Genomic DNA, 21,762 nt, shown 5'->3' with positions numbered 1-21,762 from the left:
ATTGGAATGTGGAATGGAATGCAATGGAATGGAATGTCGAATCAAATGGAATATAATGAAATGCGGAATGGAATGAAATGGAAAGGAATTTGAAATGAAATGGAATGAAATTTGGAATGAAACGTGGAATGGAACTTAGAATACAAAGTGGAATGGAAAGTGGAATGAATCGTGGAAGAGAACGTGGAATTGAATGTGGAATGGAATGAAGAATGGAATGGAATGTGGATTGCAGGGGAATGGAATGTGCAATGGAAGGGAATAGAATGGGATGCAATGTGGAATGGAATGGAATGGAATCTGGAATGGACTACGGAAAGGAATGGAAAGGAATGTGTAATGGAATGGAATGGAATATGGAATGGTATGTGAAATGGAATGGAATGGAACGTGGAATGGAATGTGGAATGAAATGGAATGGAATAGAAACTGGAATGGAATAGAATGGTATGTGGAATGGAACTTAGAATGGAATAGAGTGGAACATGGAATGGAATGGAACAGAATGTGAAATTTAAAGTGGAATGGAATTGAATGGAATGTGCAATGGAATGGAATGGAACGTGAAGTGGAATTGAATGGAATTTTTAATGGAATGGAATTGAAAGTGGAATGCAGTGGAAAGTACTGTGGAATGGAATGGAATGGAATGGAATGGAATCTGGAAAGGAATGGAATGGAAAGTGGAATGGAATGTGGAATAGAATGTGGAAAAGGACATGGTATGGAAAGGGGAATGGAATGGAATGGAACGTGGAATTGAATGTGGTGTGGACGGAATGGAATGTGGAATGGAATGATTAATGGAATGGAATGAGGAATGGAATGATTAATGGAATGGAATAGAATGTTTAATTGAATGGAATGTGGAATGGAATGCAATGAAATGTTAAATGGAATGTGGAATGGAATTTGCAATGGAATATGGAATGCAATGGAATGGAATGTGTAATGCAATGTGGAATGGAATTTGGAATGTAACATGGAATGGAAAATGGAATGGAACGTGGAATGGAATGGAATGGAACGTGGAATGTAACGTGGAATGGAATGTGTAATGGAAATTGAATGGAATGTGTAATGGAATGAAATGGAATGTGGAATGGAATGGAATAGAACGTGGAATGGAACGAGGATTGGAACGTGGAGTGGAACATGGAGTGGAATGTGGAATGGAAGGGAATGGAATGTAGAATCGAATGGAATGGAACGGAATGTGCAACGGAAAGCGAAAGGAAATGGAATGCAATGTGGAATCAAATGGAATTGATTGTGGAATGGAAAGTGGAATGGATGGAATGGAATGTGGAATGGAACATGCAATGGAATGTGAAATGGGACGTGGAATGGAATGGAATGCGCAATGGAATGTGGAATGGAACGGGTAATGGAATGGAATCGAATGTAGAATGGAACGTGGAATGGAATTCAATGGAATGTGGATTGGAATGACTAATGGAAAGTGAAATGGAATTGAATGTAGAATGGAATGTAATGTGGAATGGAAAGGAATGCAATGTGAAAAGGGAAAGAATTTAATTTGGAATTGAACAGAATGGAATGGAATGTGGAATGGAATGGAATGTAGAATGGAATGGAATGTGGAATGAAATGTGGAATGGAAGGTAGTGGAATTTGGAATGGAAAGGAATGGAATATGGAATGGAATGTGGAATGAATGAAAAGGAATGTGGAATGGAAGGCGATGGAATGTGCAATGGAATGGAATGGAATGTGCAATGGAATGTGGAATGGAATGTGCAATGGAAATTGGAATGGAATGAAATTGAGTGTGGAATCCAATGTGGAATGGAATGGAATGGAATGTGGAATGGAAAAGAATGGAATGTGTAATGGATTGGAATGTGGAATGGGATGCAATGGAATGGAATGTTGAATGGAATGAAATGGAAAGTGGAATGGAATGGAATGGAATGGAATTTGAAATGGAATTGAATGAAATTTGAATGGAACGTGGAATGAAATTTGAATGGCAAGTGGAATGGAATGTAGAATAGAACGTGGAATGGAAAGTGGAATGGATCGTGGAAGAGAACGTGGAATTGAATGTGGAATGGAATGAGGAATGGAATGGAATGGAAAGTGGAATGGAAGGGAATGGAATGTGGAATGGAAGGGAATGGAATGGGATGCAATATGGAATGGAATGGAAGGGAAACTGGAATGGAATATGGAAAGGAATGGAAAGGAATATGTAATGTAATGGAATGGAATACGGAATGGAATGTGGAATGGAATGGAATGGAACGCGGAATGGAATGTGGAATGGAATGGAATGGATTGGAAATTGGAAGGGAATAGAATGGAATGTGGAATGGAAGTTGGAATGGAATAGAATGGAACGTGGAATGGAATTTAATGGAATGTGAAATGGAACGTGGAATGGAATGGAATGGAATGTGGAATGGAATGGAATGGAATGTTGAATGGAATGTAGAATGGAATGTGTAATGGAATGTGGAATGGAATGGAATGGAATGTTTAATACAATGTGGAATGCAATATGGAAAGTAACATGGAATAGAAAATGAAATGGACCGTGTAATGGAATGGAATGGACCATGGAATGGAAATGGAATGGAATGTGTAATGGAATTGAATGGAATGTGGAATGGAATGGAATGGAATGTGGAATGGAATGGAATAGAATGTGGAATGGAATGCGGAATGAAACATGGAGTGGAAAATGGAATGGAATGTCGGATGGAATGGAATAGAATGTAGAATCAAATGGAATGGAACGGAATGTGCAATGGAAAGCCAAAGGAAATGGAACCGAATGTGGAATCAAATGGAATTGATTGTGGAATGGAATGTGGAATGGAATGGAATGGAATGTTTAATGGAACATGGAATGGATTGTGGAATGGGACGAGGAATGGAACGGAATGTGGAATGGAATGTGGAATAGAATGGGTAATGGAATGGAATGGAATGTAGAATGGAACGAGGAATGGAATTGAAAGGAATCTTGAATGGAATGTGGAATGGATTGAGGAAAGGAAATTGAAATGGAATTGAATGTAGAATTGAATGAAATTTGGAATGGAAAGGAATGGAATGTGGAAAGGAATACAATGGAATTTGGAATTGAATGGAATGGAATGGAATGTGGAATGTAATGGACTGTGGAATGGAATGCAATCGAATGTGGAACTGAATGGAATGGAATGTGGAATGAAATGTGGAATGGAAGGGAATGGAATTTGGAATGGAAAGTAATAGAATGTGGAATGGAATGTGGAATGAATGAAAAAAATGTGGAATGTAAGACAATGGAATGTGCAATGTAATGGAATGGAATGTGGAATGGAATGTGGAATGGAATGAGGAATGGAAAGTGGAATGGAACGTTGAATGTAATGTAGAAATTATCTTGGAATGGAATGTGGAATGGAACGTGGAAGGGAATGTGGAATATAATGGAATAGAAATTGGAATGGAATGTGGAATGGAACAGAATGGAATGTGGAAAGGAATGTAATCGAATGTGGAATGGAATGTGGAATGGAATGGATTGGAATGTGGAATGGAATGTGAAATGGAATGGAATGGATTGTGGAAGGGAATGTGGAATGGAATGTGGAATGCTATGTGGAATGGAATGGAATGCAATGTGGAATGCAATGTGGAATGCAATGGAATGGAATGTGGAAGGGAAGGTGTAATGCAATCTGGAATTGAATGTGGAATGGAATGGGATGGAATGTGAAATGGAATGTGGAATGTAATGCAATGGAATGTGGAAGGGAATGTGTAATGGAATGTGGAATGGAATGTGGAATGGAAAGGAATGGAATGTGGAAAGGAATGTGGATTGGAATGGAATGCAATGGAACGTCTAATGGAATGTGAAATGGAATAAAATGGAATGTGGAATGGAATGTGGAAAGGAATGCAATGTAATGACGAAGGGAATGTGGAATGTAATGTGGAATGTAATGTGGAATCGAATAGAATGGGATGAGGAATGGAATGTGGAATGGAATGGAATGTAATGTAATGGAATGTCTAATGGAATGTGGTATGGAATGGAATGGAATGTGGAATGCAATGTGGAAAAGAATGTGGAATTCAATAGAACGGAATTTTGAATGGAATGTAGATTGGAATGGAATGGAATGTGGAATGCAATGTGGAATGCTTTGTGTAATTGAATGTGGAATGGAATGGAATGTGGAATAGAATATGGAATGGAATGGAATGTGGACTGGAATGTGGAATAGAATATGGAATGGAATATGGAAAGGAATGTGGAATGTAATATGGAATAGATTGGAATGGAAAGTGGAATCGATGGGAATGGAATGAGAAATGGAGTGGAATGGAATGGAATGGAAGGTGGAATGGAATGTGAAATGAAATGTGGAATGGAAAGTGGAATGGAATGGAATGGAACGTGGTGTGGAATGCAATGGAACTTGGAATGGAAAGAGGAATTGAATGGAATGGAACGAGGAATGGAACTTGGATTGGAATGCGGCATGGAACTTGGAATGGAACTTTGAATGGAATGGAATGGAATGTTGAATCGAATCGAACGGAACGTGGAATGTAATGTGGAATGGAAGGAAATGGAACGTGGAATGTAACGCGGAATAGAACCTCTAATAGAATGTAGAACGGAAAGTGGAATGGAAAGGAATGGACCATCTAATGGAAAGTAGAATGGAACGTGGAGTGGAATGGAATGAAACGTGGAATAGAATATGGAATGGAATATGGAATGGAATGGAATGGAACGAGGAATGTATTGGAATGTGGTACGGAATGTGGAATGGAATGGAATGGAATGTGGAATGGAATGTGGTATGGGATGTGGAATGGAATGTGATATGCGATGTGGAATGGAATGTGGAATGGAATGCAATGGAACGTGGAATGGAAAGTGCAAAGGAATGTGGAATGGAATGGAATGTGGAACGGCATGTGGAATGGAATGTGGAATGGAATGTGGAATGGAAAGCAATGAAATTTTGAATGGATTGTGGAATGGAATCGAATGGAATGTGGAAGGGAATAAGGAAGGGAATGTGGAATGGAATGTGCAATGGAATGGAATGTTATATGGAATGGAATGTGGAGTTGAATATGAAATGGAACGACGAATGGAAAGTGGAATGTTAGGTGGAAAGGAGCTTGGAATGGTATGGAATGGAATGTGGTATGGAATGTGGAATGGAATGGCCTGGAATGTGCAATGGAATGTGGAATGGAATGGAATGTGGAAGGGAAAGTGGAATGGAATGTGGAATGGAATGCGGAATGTGGAATGGAATGGAAAGGAGCGGAATGAAATGTGAAATGACATTTGGTATGGAATGTGAAATGGAATGTAGAACGAAATGTGGAATGCAGTGAAATGGAAAGTGGAATGGAACAGAATGGAACGTGGAATGGGATGGAATGGAACTTGGAATGGAACGTGGAATGGAACGTGGAATGGAATGGAATGTAATATGGAATCGAATGGAATGGAAAGAGGAATGGAGTGGAATGGATTGTGGAATGCCAAGTAGAATGGAACACACCATGGAATGTGGAATGGAGTCTGGAATGGAATGGAATGGAACGTGGAATGGAAAGTGCAATGGAATGTGGAATGGAATGGAATGGAATGTGGAGTGGAATGTGGAATGAAATGGATTGAAATGTGGAATTGAATGTGGAATGCAATGTGGAATAGAATGGAATGGAATGTGGAATGGAATTTGGAATGGAATGTGGAATGGAATGTGGAATGGAATGGAATGGAAGGGAATGTGGAATAGAAGGAGGAATGGAATGTGGAATGGTATGATCAAGGAACGGAATGGAATGTGGAAAGGAATTTCGAATGGAATGTGGAAAGGAAAGTGGAGTGGAATGGAATGGAATGTGGAAAGGAAGGTGGAATGGAACGCAATAAAATGTGGAATGGAATGTGTAGTGGAATGGAATGGAATGTGGATTGGAATGTGGGATGGAATGGAATGGATTGGGGAATGGAATAGGGAATGGAATGGAATGGAATGTGGAATGGAATTTGGTATGCAATGAAATGGAATGTGGAATAGAATGTGGAATGGAATGTGGAGTGGAATAGAGTGAAATGGAATGTGGAATGGAAAGGAGTGGAATGTAAAGGAAGGTTGAATGGAATGGGAAATGGAACGTGGAATGGAACATGGAATGGAATGGAATGGAACGTGTAATGGATTGGACTGGAATGTGAAATGGTAGGTGGAACAGAATGGAGCGCAATGTGGAATGGAACTTGGGATGGATCGTGGAATCCAATGGAATGGAAAGTGGAGTGGAACGTGGAACGGATCTTGGAATTGAACGTAGAACGGAATGTGGAATGGAATGGAATTTAATGTGGAATGGAACGAGGAATGGAAAGTGGACTGGAACGTGGAGTGGAAAGGAATGGAATGTGGATTGGAATGGAATGGAATATGGAATGGAATATGGAATGGAATGGAATGGAATGTGGAATGGAATGTGGAATGGAACATATAATGGAATGTGGAAACGAACGTGGAATAGGATGGAATGGAAAGTGGAATGGAATCTTGAAATGAATGTGGAATATAATGGGTTTAATGTCGAAAGGAATGGAATGGAATGCGGTACGGAATGTGCAATGCAATGGAATGGAATGTGGAAGAGAATGTGGAATAGAAAGTGGAAGGGATTGTGGAATGGACTGTGGAAGGCAATGTGGAATGGAATGTGCAATGGAATTTGGAATGAAATGTAGAATTGAAAGGAATCGAATGTGGAATGGAATGGAATGGAATTTGGAATGGAATAGAAGGGAATGTGGAATGGAAAATGGAATTGATTGGAATGAAAGGTGGAATAGAATGTGGAATGCAATGGAATGGAATCCAGAATGGAATGGAATTGAATTGTATGGAATGTGAAATGGAATGGAATGGAACGTGGAATGGAAGGTGAAAAGGAACGTGTAATGGAAAGTGTAATGGAAGGGAGTGAAATGTGGAATGGAAGGGAATGGAATGCGGAATGGAATGTGGAATGGAAAGTGTAATGGAAGGGAATGGAATGTGGAATGGAAGGTAATGGATTGTGGAATGGAATGTGGAATCGAATGTGGAATGCAATGGAATGGAACGTAATGGAATGTGGAATGGAAAGGAATGCAATGTGGAATGGAATGGAATGTTATGGAATGTGGAATAGAACAGAATTGAATGTGGAATGGAATGGAATGGAATGTGGAATGGAATAGAATGGAATGGAATGCGGAATGTTATATAACGAAATGTGGAATGGAATGGAATGGAATCAAACGTAGTGTGGAATTGAATGGATTGGGAAGTGAAATGAAATGGAATAGAATGTGGAATGGAAGAGAATGAAATTAATGGAAGGTGGATTTGAACGTGAAATGGAATGTGGAATGGAAAGTGAAATGGAATGAAATGGAACGTTGCACGGAATGGAATTCAACATGGAATGGCATGGAATGGAATGTGGAATGGAACGGGGAAAGGAACATGGAATGGAACGTGGAATGCAATGGAAGGGAACATGGAATGAAATGGAAAGGAATGTGGAATGGAATGAAATGGAATGTGGAATGGAATGGAATGGAATATGGAATGGAACATGGAATGGAATGGACTGGAATGGAACGTGTAATGGAAAGTGGAATGGATCGTGGAATGGAATGTGAAATGGAATGTGGAATGGAAAGTGGAATGGAATGTGGAATGGAATGTGGAATGTCATGGAATAGAATGCGGAATAGACTGTGCAATGGAATGGAATGGAATCCGGAATAGAATGGTATGGAATGGTATGGAAGGTGGAATGGAATGGAATGGAACGTGGAATGGAACATGGAATTGAACGTGGAATGGAATGGAATGGAATGTAGAATGGAACGAGGAATGGAATTGAATGGAATGCGGAATAGAATGTGGAATGGATTGAGGAACGGAAACTGAAATGGAATTGAATGTAGAATTGACTGAAATGTGGAATGGAAAGGAATGGAATGTGGAAAGGAATAGAATGGAATTTGGAATGGAATGGAATGGAATGGAATGTGGAATGGAATGGAATGTGTAATGGAATGCAATGGAATGTGGAACTGAATGGAATGGAATGTAGAATGAAATGTGGAATGGAGGGGATTGGAATTTGGAATGGAAAGTAATAGAATGCGGAATGGAATGTGGAATGAATGGAAACGAATTTGGAATGGAAGACAATGTAATGTGCAATGTCATGGAATGGAATGTGGAATGGAATGTGGAATGGAATGAGGAATGGAAAGTAGAATGGAACATTGAATGTAACTTGGAAATTAACTTGGAATGGAATGTGGAATGGAACGTGGAAGGGAACGTGGAATGGAATGGAATAGAAAGTGGAATGGAATGTGGAATGGAACGGAATGGAATGTGGAAAGGAATGTAATCAATTGTGGAATGGAATGTGGAATGGAATGGATTGGAACATGGAAGGGAATGTGGAATGGAATGGAAAGGAATGTCGAATGGATTGGAATTGAATGGAATGTGGATTGGTATGCAATGGAATGAGGAATGGAATGGAATGGACTTTGAAATGGAATGGAATGGAAAGTGGAATGGAATGGAGTGGAATCGGATGGAAAGTGGAATGGATTGGAAAGGAATGCAATGTGGAATGGAATGGAATGGAAAGTGAAATGGAATGGTAAGGGGAATTGAACGGAATGGGATGGAATTGAATGGAACGTGGAAGGGAACATGGAATGAAATGGAATGGAACGTGGAATAGAACGTGGAATGGAATGGAATTGAATGTGGAATAGAACGTGTAATGGAATGGAATGGAATGGAACGTGGAACGGGATGTCAAATGGAATATAGAATGTAAGGTGGAATGGAAAGTGGAACGGAATGTGGAATGTGGAATGGAATGGAATATAATGTGGTATGGAATGGAATGCAATGTGCAGTCGAATGTGGAATGGTATAGAAGGCAATGTGGAAAGGAATGTGGAATGGAATTGAATGGAATGTGGAATGAAATCGAATGGAATTTGGAATGGAATTTGGGATGGAATGTGGAATGCAATGGAATGGGATGTGGAATGGAATGGAATGGAATGTGAAATGAAATGTAATAGAATATAGAATGGAATGGAATGGAATGTGAAATGAAATGTAATAGAATGTAGAATGGAATGGAATGCTATGTGGAAAGCAATGTGGAAGGTACTATAATGGAATGTTCAACGGAATGTTGAATGGAATATGGAATGCAATGGAACGCAATGTGAAATGGAAGGTGGAATGAAATGGAATAAAATGTGGAAAGGAATCGAATGGAATGTGGAATGGAACGGAACGGAATGTCGAATGGAATGGAATGAAATGAGGAATGGAACGGTATGATACTTCAAATGGAATGTGGAATGGAAAGGAAGGAGGAATAGAATGTGGAATGGAATGGAATGGAATGTGGAATGAAATGTCGAATGGAAAGTAATTGAATGTGGAATCTAATGTGGAATGGAATAGAATGGAACATGGAATGGAATGGAACGTGGAATGGAATGGAATGGAATATGGAATGGAAAGTGGAATGGAATCGAACGGAATGTGGAATGGAATGCGGAATGGAATGCAATGGATTGTGGAAAGGAATGTGGAATGGAATGCAATGTATTGTGAATTGGAATGGAAAGGAAAGTGGAAGGAAAGTGGAATGGAAAGCAACGTCGAATGGAATGTGGAACAGAATGGAATAGACTATGGAATGGAATGTGGAATAAAATGCAATATAATGTGGAATTGAATGTGGAATGGAATGTAGTGGAACGTTCAATGGAAAATGGAATGGAACGTGCAATGTAATGGAATGGAACGTGGAACGGAACGTGGAATGTAATGGAATGAAACGTGAAGTGGAATGTAGAATGGAACATGGAATGGAAAGTGGAATGGAAATTGGAATGGAATGGAATGGAATGTAGAATGGAATAGAATGGAATGGAATGGAATGGAATGTGGAATGGAATGAAATGGAATGGAATGTGGAATGGAATGGAATGGAATGGAATGTGGAATGGAATGAAATGGAATGGAATGTGGAATGGAATGGAATGGAATGGAATGTGGTCTGGTATGGAATGGAATGGGAAGGAAAGTGGAAAGGAATTGAATGGAATGTGGAATGGCAAGCAATGGAATGTGAAATGGATTGGTATAGAATGTGGAATGGAATTGAATGGAATGAAATGTGGACTGGAATGGAATGGAAAGGAATGGAATTTGGAATGGAATGGAAAGGAATGGAATTTGGAATGGAATGGAATGGAATGTGGAATGTAAACATGAATGGCAGGGAACGGAATGGCAGGGAATGGAATGGAATATGGAATGGAGTGTAATAAAATGTGGAATGGAATGTGGAATGGAACGGAATGGAATCTGGAATGGAACGTTGAATGGAACATGGAATTGAACGTGGAATGTAATGTAATGGAAAGTGGAAAGTAAACTGGAATGGAAAGTGGAATGGAACGTGGAATGGAATGGAGTGTAATGTGGAATGGAATGGGATGGAATTACTAACGGAATGGAATGGAATGGAATTGGAGTGATATGGAATAGAATGGAATGGAATGTGGAATGGAATGGAATGGAATGTGTAAAGGAATGGAATGGAATGTGTTATGGAATGGAATGGAGTGTGGAATGGAATGGAATGGAAAATGGTATGGAATTGAATGGAAAGGAATGTGGACTGGAATTGAATTGAATGGAATGGAATATGGATTTGAATGGAATGGAATGGGGAATAGAAACTGGAATGGCAGAGAATGGATTGAGGAATGTAATGTGGAATGGAATGGAACGGAATGTGGAAAAGAATTGAATGGAATGTGGAATGGAATGTAGAATGGAATGGACAGCAGTGTGGAATGGCTTGTGGAATGGAATGGAATGTGGAATGGAACAGAATGGAATGTGGAATGGAAAGGAATAGAATGTGGAATGGAACGTGGAAGGGAATGGAATGGAACGTGAAATGGAAAGTAGAATGTAATGGAATCGAACGTGTAATGGAACATAGAATTGAAAGGAATGGAACGTGGGATGGAATGTGGAATGTGGAATGGAATGAAATGGAATGTGGAATGGAATGGAAGGGAATGTGTTATGGAATGGAATTGAATATGGAAAAGAATGCGGAATGGAATGGAATGCAATGTGGAATGGAATGTGGAATGGAATGGAAGTTGGAATGGAATGTGGAATCGAACGTGGAATAGAAAGTGGAACGGAATGCGGAAAGGAATGTAAAGGAAGGTGGAATGGAATGGCATGGAATGTGTTATGGAATGGAATTGAAACTGGAATGGATTGTGGAATGGAATGTGGAATGGAATGTGGAATGAAATGGAATGCAATGTGAAATGGAATGTGGAATGGAATGGACTGTGGAGTGGAATGGAATGGAATGTGGAATGGAATGGAATGGAATATGGAGTGGAATGTGGAATAGAATGGAATGGAATGTGGAATGGAATGGAATGGAAAGTGGAATTGAAAGTGTAATAGAATGGAATGCAGTGAGGAATGGATTGTGTAATGGAATGGAATGGAAAGTGGAATGGAATAGAATGGAATGTGGAATGAAATGGAAAGGAATGTGGAATGGAATGGAATGGAATGTGGAATGGAACGTGGAATGGAGTGGAATGGAACGTGGCAAGGAACATGGAATGGAATGGAATGGAACGTGGAATGGAACTTGGAAAGGAATGTGGAATCGAACGTGAAATGGATAGCGAAATGAAATGTGGAATGTGTAATGGAATGGAACGGAATGTGCAACGGAATTGAATGGAATGGAAAGCATTGTGGAATGGAATATGCAATGGAGTAGAATGGAAAGTGGAATGGAATGTAGAACGGAATGGAATTCTATGTGGAATAGAATGTGGAATGCAATGGAATGGAAAGAGGAATGGAACGTGGGATGGAACGTGGAATGGAAAGGAAAGGAATGCGGAATGGATTGGAATAGAATGGAATGTGGATTGGAATGCAAAGGAATGTGGAATGGAATGGAATGGAATGGAATGCAATTTGAAATGGAATGGAATGAAATGTGGAATGGAATGGAATGGAATGGAATATGGAATAGAATGAGATGGAAAGTGGAATGGAATGGTATGTTGAATGGATTGGAATGGGATGGAATGGAACGTGGAATGGAACTTGGAATGGAATGGAATGGAATGAAACGGGGAATGGAATGTGGAATGGAATGGAATGGAACGTGGAATAGAACGTGTAATGGAATGGAATGGAAAGTGGAATGGTACGTTGAATGGAATGTATAATCGAACGTGGAATGGAAAGTGGAAAGGAATGTAGAATGTTGAATGGAATGGAATGGAATGTGGTATGGAATAGAATGGAATGTGTAATCGAATGTGGAATAGAATGGAATGCAAAGTGGAAAGGAATGTGGAATGGAATTGAATAGAATGTGGAATGAAACCGAATGGAATTTTGAATGGAATTGGGAATGGAATGTGGAATGAAGAGGAATGGAATGCAGTATGGAATGCAATGGAATGGAATATGGAATGCAATGGAATGGAATGTGGAATTAATGGAATAGAATGTAGAATGGAATGGAATGCTCTGTGGAAAGCAATATGGAAGGGAGTGGAATGGAAAGTGGAACGCAATGCAGAATGGATTGTGAAATGGAATGCAATGGAATGTAGAATGGAATGCAATGTATTGTAGAATGGGAAGGAAAATAACGTGGAAGGAATGTGCAATGGAATGCAACTTCGAATGGAATGTGGAATGGAAAGGAATTGAATATGGAATGGAATGTGGAATGAAATGCAATCGAATGTGGAATGGAATGTGGAATGGAATGGAATGGAACATTCCATGGAATGTGGAATGGATCATGGAATGCAATGGAATGGAATGTGAAATGGAAATCGGCATGGAACGGAATAGAATGTGGAATGGCGTGGAATGGAATCGAATTTGGAATGGAATGGAATGGAATGGAAGGTGAACTGGTATGGAATGGAATGGAAAGGAAAGTGGAAAGGATGGAATGGAATGTGGAAAGGTATGAAATGGAATGTGAAACGGAATGGAATAGAATGAGGAAAGGAATTGAATGTAATGGATTGTGGACTGGAATGGAATGGAAAGGAATGGAATGTGGATTGGAATGGAATGGAATGTGGAATGTAAACCTGAATGGCAGGGAATGGAATGTGGAATGTAGTGTAGAATGGAGTGGAATGGGATGTGGAATGGAATGTGGAATGGCATGGAATGGAATCTGGAATGGAATTTGGAATAGAAAGTGGCATGGAAAGTGGATTGCAATGGAATGGAACGTGGAATGGAACGTGGAATGGAACGTGGAATGGAAGGTGCAATGGAACGTGGAATTGAAAGTGGAAAGTAATGGAATGGAAAGTGGAACGGAAACTGGAATCGAACGTGGAATGGAACGCGGAATGGAATGGAATGTAACGTGGAATGGAATGGAATGGAATGTGGGATGGAATGGGATGGAATTTGTAATGGAATGGAATGGAATGGAATTTGGAGTGTTATGGAATGGAATGGAATGGAACGTGGAATAGAATGGAATGGAATGTGGAATGGAATAGAATGGAATGTGGAATGGAATTGAACGGAAAGGAATGTGACTGGAATGGAATTGAATGGACTGGAATTTGGATTTGAATGGAATGGAATGTGGAATAAAAACTGAAATGGCATATAATGGATTGTGGAATGGAATGTGGAATGGAATGTTGAATGGAATTGAATGGAATGTTGGACGGAATGTAGAATGGAATGGAAAGCAATGTGGAATGGCATGTGGAATGTAATGGAATGTGGAATGGAATGGAATAGAATGTGGAGTGGAACGTGGAATGGAATGGAATGGAACGTGGAATGGAAAGTGGAATGTAATGGAATGGAACGTGTAATGGAACGTAGAATGGGATGCAATGGAAAGTGGAATGGAATGGGGAATGTAACGTGGAATGTAAAGTGGAATTTAATGTGGAATGTGGAATGGAATGGAATGGAATGGAATGTGGAATGGAATGGAATGGAATGTGGAATGGGATTTCGAATGGAATGTGGAAAGGAATGCGGAACGGAATGGAATACAATGTGGAATGGAATGTGGAGTGGAATGGAATGTGGAAAGGAATGTGGAATCGAACGAGGAATGGAAATTGGAATGCAATGTGGAAAGGAATGTGGAATCGAACGTGGAATGGAAAGTGGAATGGAACGTGGATTGTGGAAAGAAATGGAAAGGAATGTGGAATGGAACGGCATGGAATGTGTTATGGAACGGAATTGAAAGCGGGATGCAATCTGGAATGGAATGTGGAATGGAAAGTGGAATAAAATGGAGTTCAATGTGAAATGGAATGTGGAATTGAATGGACTTTGGAGTGGAATGGAATGGAATGTGGAATGGAATGGAATGCAATATGGAATGGAATGTGGAATGCAATGGAAAGGAATGTGGAATTGAACGTGAAATAGAATGGAGTGCAATGAGGAATGGAATGTGGAAGGGAATGGAATGTAATGGAATGTGGAATGGAATAGAATGGAATGTTGAATGGAATTTGCAGTGGAAAGTGGAAAGCAATGGAATGGAATGCAATGTGGAATGGAATGGAATGGAATGTGGAATGGAATAGAAAAGAATATGGAATGTGATGGAATGGAATGTGGAACGGAATGGACTGCAATGTGGACCCCAATGTGCAATGGAATGGAATGGAATGGAATGAGGAATGGAATGTGGAATGGAATGTGGAATGGAAAGTGGAATGAAATGTACAATGGAATGTTGAGTGGAATGGAATGTAATGCGGAATGGAAAGGAATGGAATGGAATGCGGAATGGAATGGAATGGAATGCAATGGAATGTGGAATGGAATGGAATATGAAATGGAATGGAATGGAATGGAATGGAAAGTGGAATGTAATGGAATGCAATGTGGAATGGAATGGAACTTAATGTCGAATGGAATGGAAAAGAATATGTAATGGGATGGAATGGAATGTGTAATGGAAAGGAATGGAATGTGGAAAGCAATGGACTGCAATGTGGACTGCAATGTGCAATGGAATGGAATAGAATGGAATGAGGAATGGAATGTGGAATGGAAAGTGGAATGGAATGTACAATGGAATGTTGAATGTAATGTAATGTAATGCGGAATGGAATTGAATGGAATCTAATGGAATGTGGAATGGAATGGAATGGAATGGAATGGAATGTGGAATGGAATGGAATAGAATGGAATGGAATGTGGAATGTAATGGAATAGAAAGTGGAATGGAATGTGGAATGCAATGGAACGTGGTATGGGATGGAATGGAAAAGAAAGTGCTATGGAATGGAATGTAGAATCGAAAAGAATGCAATTTGGAATGGAATGGAATGGGATATAAAATCGAAAGGAATGGGAAGGGAATGGAATGGAATGGAATGCATATGGACTCACTTGGAATTTAACTGAATTTGGAATGGAATGTGGAATGTAAAAAGGAACGTGGAATGGAACGCCTAATGGAACGTGGAATGCATCATGGAATGGAATGCAATGGAACGTGGCATGGAACATGCAATGGAACGTGGAATGTAACGTGGAAAGTAATGGAACGCAATGTGGAATGGGATGGAATGGAATGTGGAATGGAATGCAATGGAATGTGGAATGGAATGGAATGGAATGTGGAATGGAATGTGTAATTGGAATGGAATGTGGAATGGTAAGTGGCACGGAATGGAATGGAATGTGGAGTGGAATGTGGAATTGAATGGAATGGAATGGAATGTGGAATGGAAAGTAAAGGAATGTGGAAAAGAATTTGGAATGGAATGGAATGGTATGTGGAATCGAAAGAGGAGTGGAATGGAATGGAATTGAATGGAATGTGGAACAATATGTGAAATGTAATTGAATTGAAACTGGTACGCAATGTGGAATGAAATGGAATGGAACGTGGAATGCAATGTGTAATGGAATGGAATGGAACGTGGATTGGAATGTGCAATGGAATGGAATGTGGAAGGGAATGTGGAATGGAACATGTAATGAAACATGGAATGGAATGTGGAATGGAACGTGGATTGGAATGTGGAATGGATTCTGGAATGGAACGTGGGATGGAAAGTGGAATGGAATGTGGAAAGGAATGTGGAATTTAATGTGGAATGGAATGGAAGGGAATGTGGAATGCAATGGAATGAAATGTGGAATGGAATGTGGAATGGAATGGAATGCACTGCAGAATAGAATTGAACGGAATGTGGAGTGGAATGGAAAGAAGGCAACGTGGAATGGAATGTAATGGAAGGGAATGGAATGTGGAATGGAATGGAATAGAATGGAATGTGGAATGGAATGGAATGGAATGTAAAATTGAATGGAAAGAGGAATTGAATGTGTGTCGGAATGAAATGGAATGGAAACGAATGTGGAATGGAATAGAAAGGAATGGAATGGAATGTGGAATGGAACAGAAGGAAATGTGGGATGGAATGGAATTCAATGGAACGGAATGTGTAATGGAATGGAATGGAATGGAATGGAATGTGAAATTGAATGGAAAGAGGAATGGAATGTGTAACGGAATGAATTGGAATGGGAAAGTATGTGGAATGGAAAGGAAAGGAATATGAAATGGAATGGAATGTGGAATGGAATGGAATAGAAGGGAAGGTGGAATGGAATGGAAAGTGGAATCGAATGGAATGTGGAATGGAATATGTAATGGATGGAATTTAATTGAATGTGTAATGGAATGGAAAGTAATGTGAAATGGAGCATATTGGAATGTGGAATGGAATTGAATGTGGAGTGGAATGGAATTGAATGTGGAATGGAATGGAATGTGGAATGGAAAGGAATGGTATGTGGCCTGGATTGGAATGGAATGTGGAATGGAATGGAGTGGAATGGGTCATGGAATGGAATGGAATGTGGAATTTAATGCAATGGACTGTGGAATGGAATGGAATGGAATGTGGAATGGAATGGAATGGAATGTGGAATAGAATGGAATGGAATGTGGAGTGGAGTGGAATGGAATGGAATTGAACGTGGAAAGCAATGGAATGGGATTGAAAGTGGAATGGAATAGAAAGTGGAATGAAATGTGAAATGGAATGGAGTGGATTGGAATGGAATGGAATGGAACGTGGAGTGGAATGGAATGTGGAATGGAATTTGGAATGGAATGAAATGGAATGAAATGGAATGTGGAATGGAATGGAATGGAATGTGAAATGGAATGGAAGGGGATGTGGAATAGAATTGAATGGAATGGAATGTGGAAAGGAATGGAATGGAATGTGCAGTTGAATCGAATGAAATGTGTAATGGAATGGAATGGAATGTGGTATGCAATGTGGAATGGAATGTGGAATGAAATGGAATGGAACGTGGAATGGAACATAGAATGGAAAGTGGAATGGAACGTGGAATGGAATATGAAATGTGGAATGGAATGGAATGGAATGTGGATTGGAATGGAATAGAATGTGGAATGGCATGAAATTCAATGTAGATTGGAATGGAATGCAATGCAATGCAAAGTTGAATGCAATGAAATGGAAAGTTGAATGGAATGGAATGCAACTTGGAACGTAATGTGGAATGGAATTCAATTAAGTGGAATGTGGAATGGAAAGCAATGGAATGTGGAATGGAATGGAATGGAATGTGGAATGGAATGCAATGGAATGGAATTGAATGTGTAATGGAATGCAATGGAATGGAATGTGGAATGGAATGGAGTGGAATGTTGAATGGAATGGAAAAGAATGGAATAGAATGTGGAATGGAATGGAATTGAATGGAATGTGGAATGGAATAGAACGGAATGAAAGGTTAAATTGAATGGAAGGTGGAATGGAATGTGTAATGGAATTGAACGGAATGTTGAACGGAATGGACTGATATGTGGAAGTGAATGGAATGGAATGTGGAATGGAATGGAATGGAATATGGAATGGAATGCAATAGAATTTGGAATGGAATGGAATGGAATGTGGAATGGAATGGAATGTGGATTGGAATGTGGAAAGGAAAGGAATGGAATGTGGGAAGGAATTTGAAATGGAATGTAGAATGCAATGGAATGGACAGTGCAATGGAATGGAATGGAATGTACAATGGAATGGAATGTGGAATGGAATGTAGAATGAAATGTGGAATGGAATGGAATGGATTAGAATGTGGAATGGAATGGAATTGACTGTGGACTTCAATGGAATGGAAATAAATGGAATCTGGAATGGAATGGAATGGAAAGGAGTGGAATGAGGAATGGAATATGGAATGGAATGGGATGCCACGTGGAATGGAATGCGGAATGCAATGGAATGGAATACGGAATGGAATGTGTAAAGGAATGTGGAATTGAATTGAATGGAATGGATTGTGGACTGGACGGGAATGTAATGGAATGAAATGGAATGGAATGTGGAATGGAATGGAATGTTGGATTCAATGGAATGGAGTGGAAAGTGGAATGGTATGGAAAGGTATGTTATGAAATGGAATGTGGAATGGAATGGAATTGAATGTGGAATGGAATATGGAACGGAATGGGATGCAATGTGAAATGGAATGTGGAGTAGAATGGAATGGAAAGTGGAATGGTATGTGGAATGGAATGGAATGTGTAACGGAATGAAATGGAATGTGGAATGGAATGGAATGGAGTGGAATGGAATGTGGAATGGAATAGAATAGAATGAAATGGCATGTGGAATGGAATGAAATCAAATGGAAAGGAATGTGGAATGGAATGTAATGGAATGGGGAATAGAAAGGAATGGAATGTGGAATGGAATAGAAAGGTATCCAATGTGGAATGGAAAGGAATGGAATTGAATGGAGCTGAATGGAACGGAATACGGAATGGAATGGAATGGATTGTGGAATGGAATATGGAATGGAATGTGGAATGGAATTTGGAATGGAAAGCGTAAAGGAATGTGGAATGTAAGGAATGGAATGTGAAATGGAATGAAATGAAATGTGGAATGGAATGGAATCGAATGTGTAATGGAATGGAAAGCAATGTGGAACGGAATGGAATGTGGAATGGAATTTAATGATGTTCGAATAAAATTTTGAATGAAAGGGAAAGGAACCTAGAATGGATTGGAATGGAATGTAGTGGAATGGAACCTGGAATGGAATGTGGAATGGAATGTGAAATGGAATGGAATGGAATGTGGAATGGAAGGGAATGGAATGTGGAATGGATTGTGTAATGGAACAGAATGGAATTGAATAGAATGGAATGTGAAATGGAATGGAATGGAATGTGGAATGGAATGTGTAATGGAACGTGGAATGGAATGGAATGGTATGGAATGTCTAATGGAATGGAATGGAATGTGGAATGGAATGGATTGGAATGGAATGCGGAATGGTATGGAATGGAAGGTTGAATGGAATAGAATGGAATTGAACGGAATATGGAATGGAATGGAATGGAAAGTGGAAAGGATTGTAATGGAATATGGAATGGAATGGAATGGAATGGAAGGTGGAACAGAATGTGGAATGGAATGTGGAATGGAAAGTGGAATGGAATGAAATGGAAAGTGGAATGCAATGGAATTGAACGTGGAATGCAATGGAACGGAACGTGGAATGGAAAGTGGAATGGAATGGAATGGAACTCGGAATGGAACCTGGAATGTAACTCAGAAAGTAACATGGAATTGAACGTGGAATTGAATGGAATGGAATGTTGAATGGAATGGAATGGAATGTGGAATGGAATGTAATGGAATATTTAATGTAACCTGGAATGGAATGGAATGGAACGTGGAATGGAACGTGGAATGGACCCTCTAATGTAACGTAGAGTGGAACGTGGAATGGAATGCAGTGGAACGTCTAACAGAAAGTAGAATTGAACGTGGAATGCAATGGAATGGAACGTGGAATGGAATGGAAATGAACGTAGAATGGAACGCGGAATGGAACGTAGAGTGGAACGTGGAAAGGAAAGTAGAATGGAACGTGGAATGGAACGTAGAATGGAACGTGGAATGAAATGTGGAATGCAACGTGGAATGGAAAGTGGAATGTAATGTGGAATGGAAAGGAATGGAATGTGGAATTGAATAGAATGGAATGTGGAATGGAATGGAATGGAATGTGGCACGGAATGGAATGGAATGTCGCAGAAAATTTGGAATGGAATGGAAAGGAATTGAGAATGGAATAGAATGGAATGGAATGAATTGGAAAGGAATGGAGTGGAACGTGGAATGGAACATGGAATAGAATGTGGAATGGAAGGGAATGGAATGTGGAACGGAAGGGAATGGAATGTGGAGAGGAATGTGGAATGGAATGGAATGGAATATGGAATGGAATGGGATGCAATGTGGAATGGAATGTGGAATGGAATGCGGAATGGAATGCGGAATGGAATATGGAATAAAATGTGGAATGGAATGTGGAATGGAACGGAATGGAATGTGGAATGGAATGTGGAATGAATCCTGGAATGAAACCTGGAATGGAAAGTGGAATGCAACGTAATTGAACGTGGAATGAAACGTGGTACGGAATGGAATTGAATGTGGAGTGGAAAGTGCAATGGAAAGTGCAATGGAATGGAAAGGAATGTGGAATGTAATGTGGAGTGGGAAGGAATGTAATGTCGAATGGAATGCAATGGAATGTGGAATTAATTGTTAAATAGAATGGAATAGAATGTGTAATGGAATGTTGAATGGAATGCTGAATGGAATAGAATGTAACGTGGAATGGAATGTGGAATGGAATGGGGAATCTAAAGGACTGTAATGGAGAATGGAATGAGGAATGGAATGGAACGGAATATGGAATCGAATGTGTAATGGAATGGAATGCAATATGCAATGGACTATAATGGAATGTGGAATAGAAGGGAATGGAATGGAATGGAATGAAAATGGAACGCAATGGAATTTGCAATGCAAAGGAATAGAATGAAATAAGGAACTGAATGCAATGGAATGTGGAATGGAATGGAATGGAATGTAGAATGAAATGGTATAGAACATGGAATGCAACGAGAAATGGAATGGAACGGAGAGGAATGGAATGTGGAATGGAATGTGGAACTGAATGGAATGTGAAATGGATTCAAAAGAATGTGGAAAACAATGGAATGGAATGGAATGTGGATTAGAATGTGGAATGGAGAGTGGAATGGAATGGAATTGAATATGGAATGGTATGGAATGGAATGTGGAATGGAATAGGGATTTGAATGAGGAATGGAATGTGTAATGAAATGTGGAAAGAAATATGGAATGGAATGTGGAATTGAAACGAATGGAGTGTGGAATGAAAACCAATGAAATGTGGAATGGAAAGGAATGTGGAAAGGAATGTGGAATGAAATGTGGAATGGAATGCGGAAAGGAATGCGGAATGGAATATGAAATGAAATGTGGAATGGAATGTGGAATGGAACAGAATGGATTGTGGAATGGAATGTGGAATGGAATATGGAATAGAATGTGAAATGTAATGGAATTGAATGTGCAATCTAATGAGGAATGGAATGTAAAAGAATGTGGAATGGAATGTGAAATGAAACCTTGAATGGAATGTCGAATAGAACGTGGAATGGAATGGAATGGAACGTGGAATGAAATGTGGCATGGAA

Source organism: Pongo pygmaeus, chromosome 23 (assembly GCF_028885625.2).
Source record: "Pongo pygmaeus isolate AG05252 chromosome 23, NHGRI_mPonPyg2-v2.0_pri, whole genome shotgun sequence".
In the NCBI taxonomy this organism is placed as follows: domain Eukaryota; kingdom Metazoa; phylum Chordata; class Mammalia; order Primates; family Hominidae; genus Pongo; species Pongo pygmaeus.
This window is presented reverse-complemented; position numbering follows the sequence as displayed.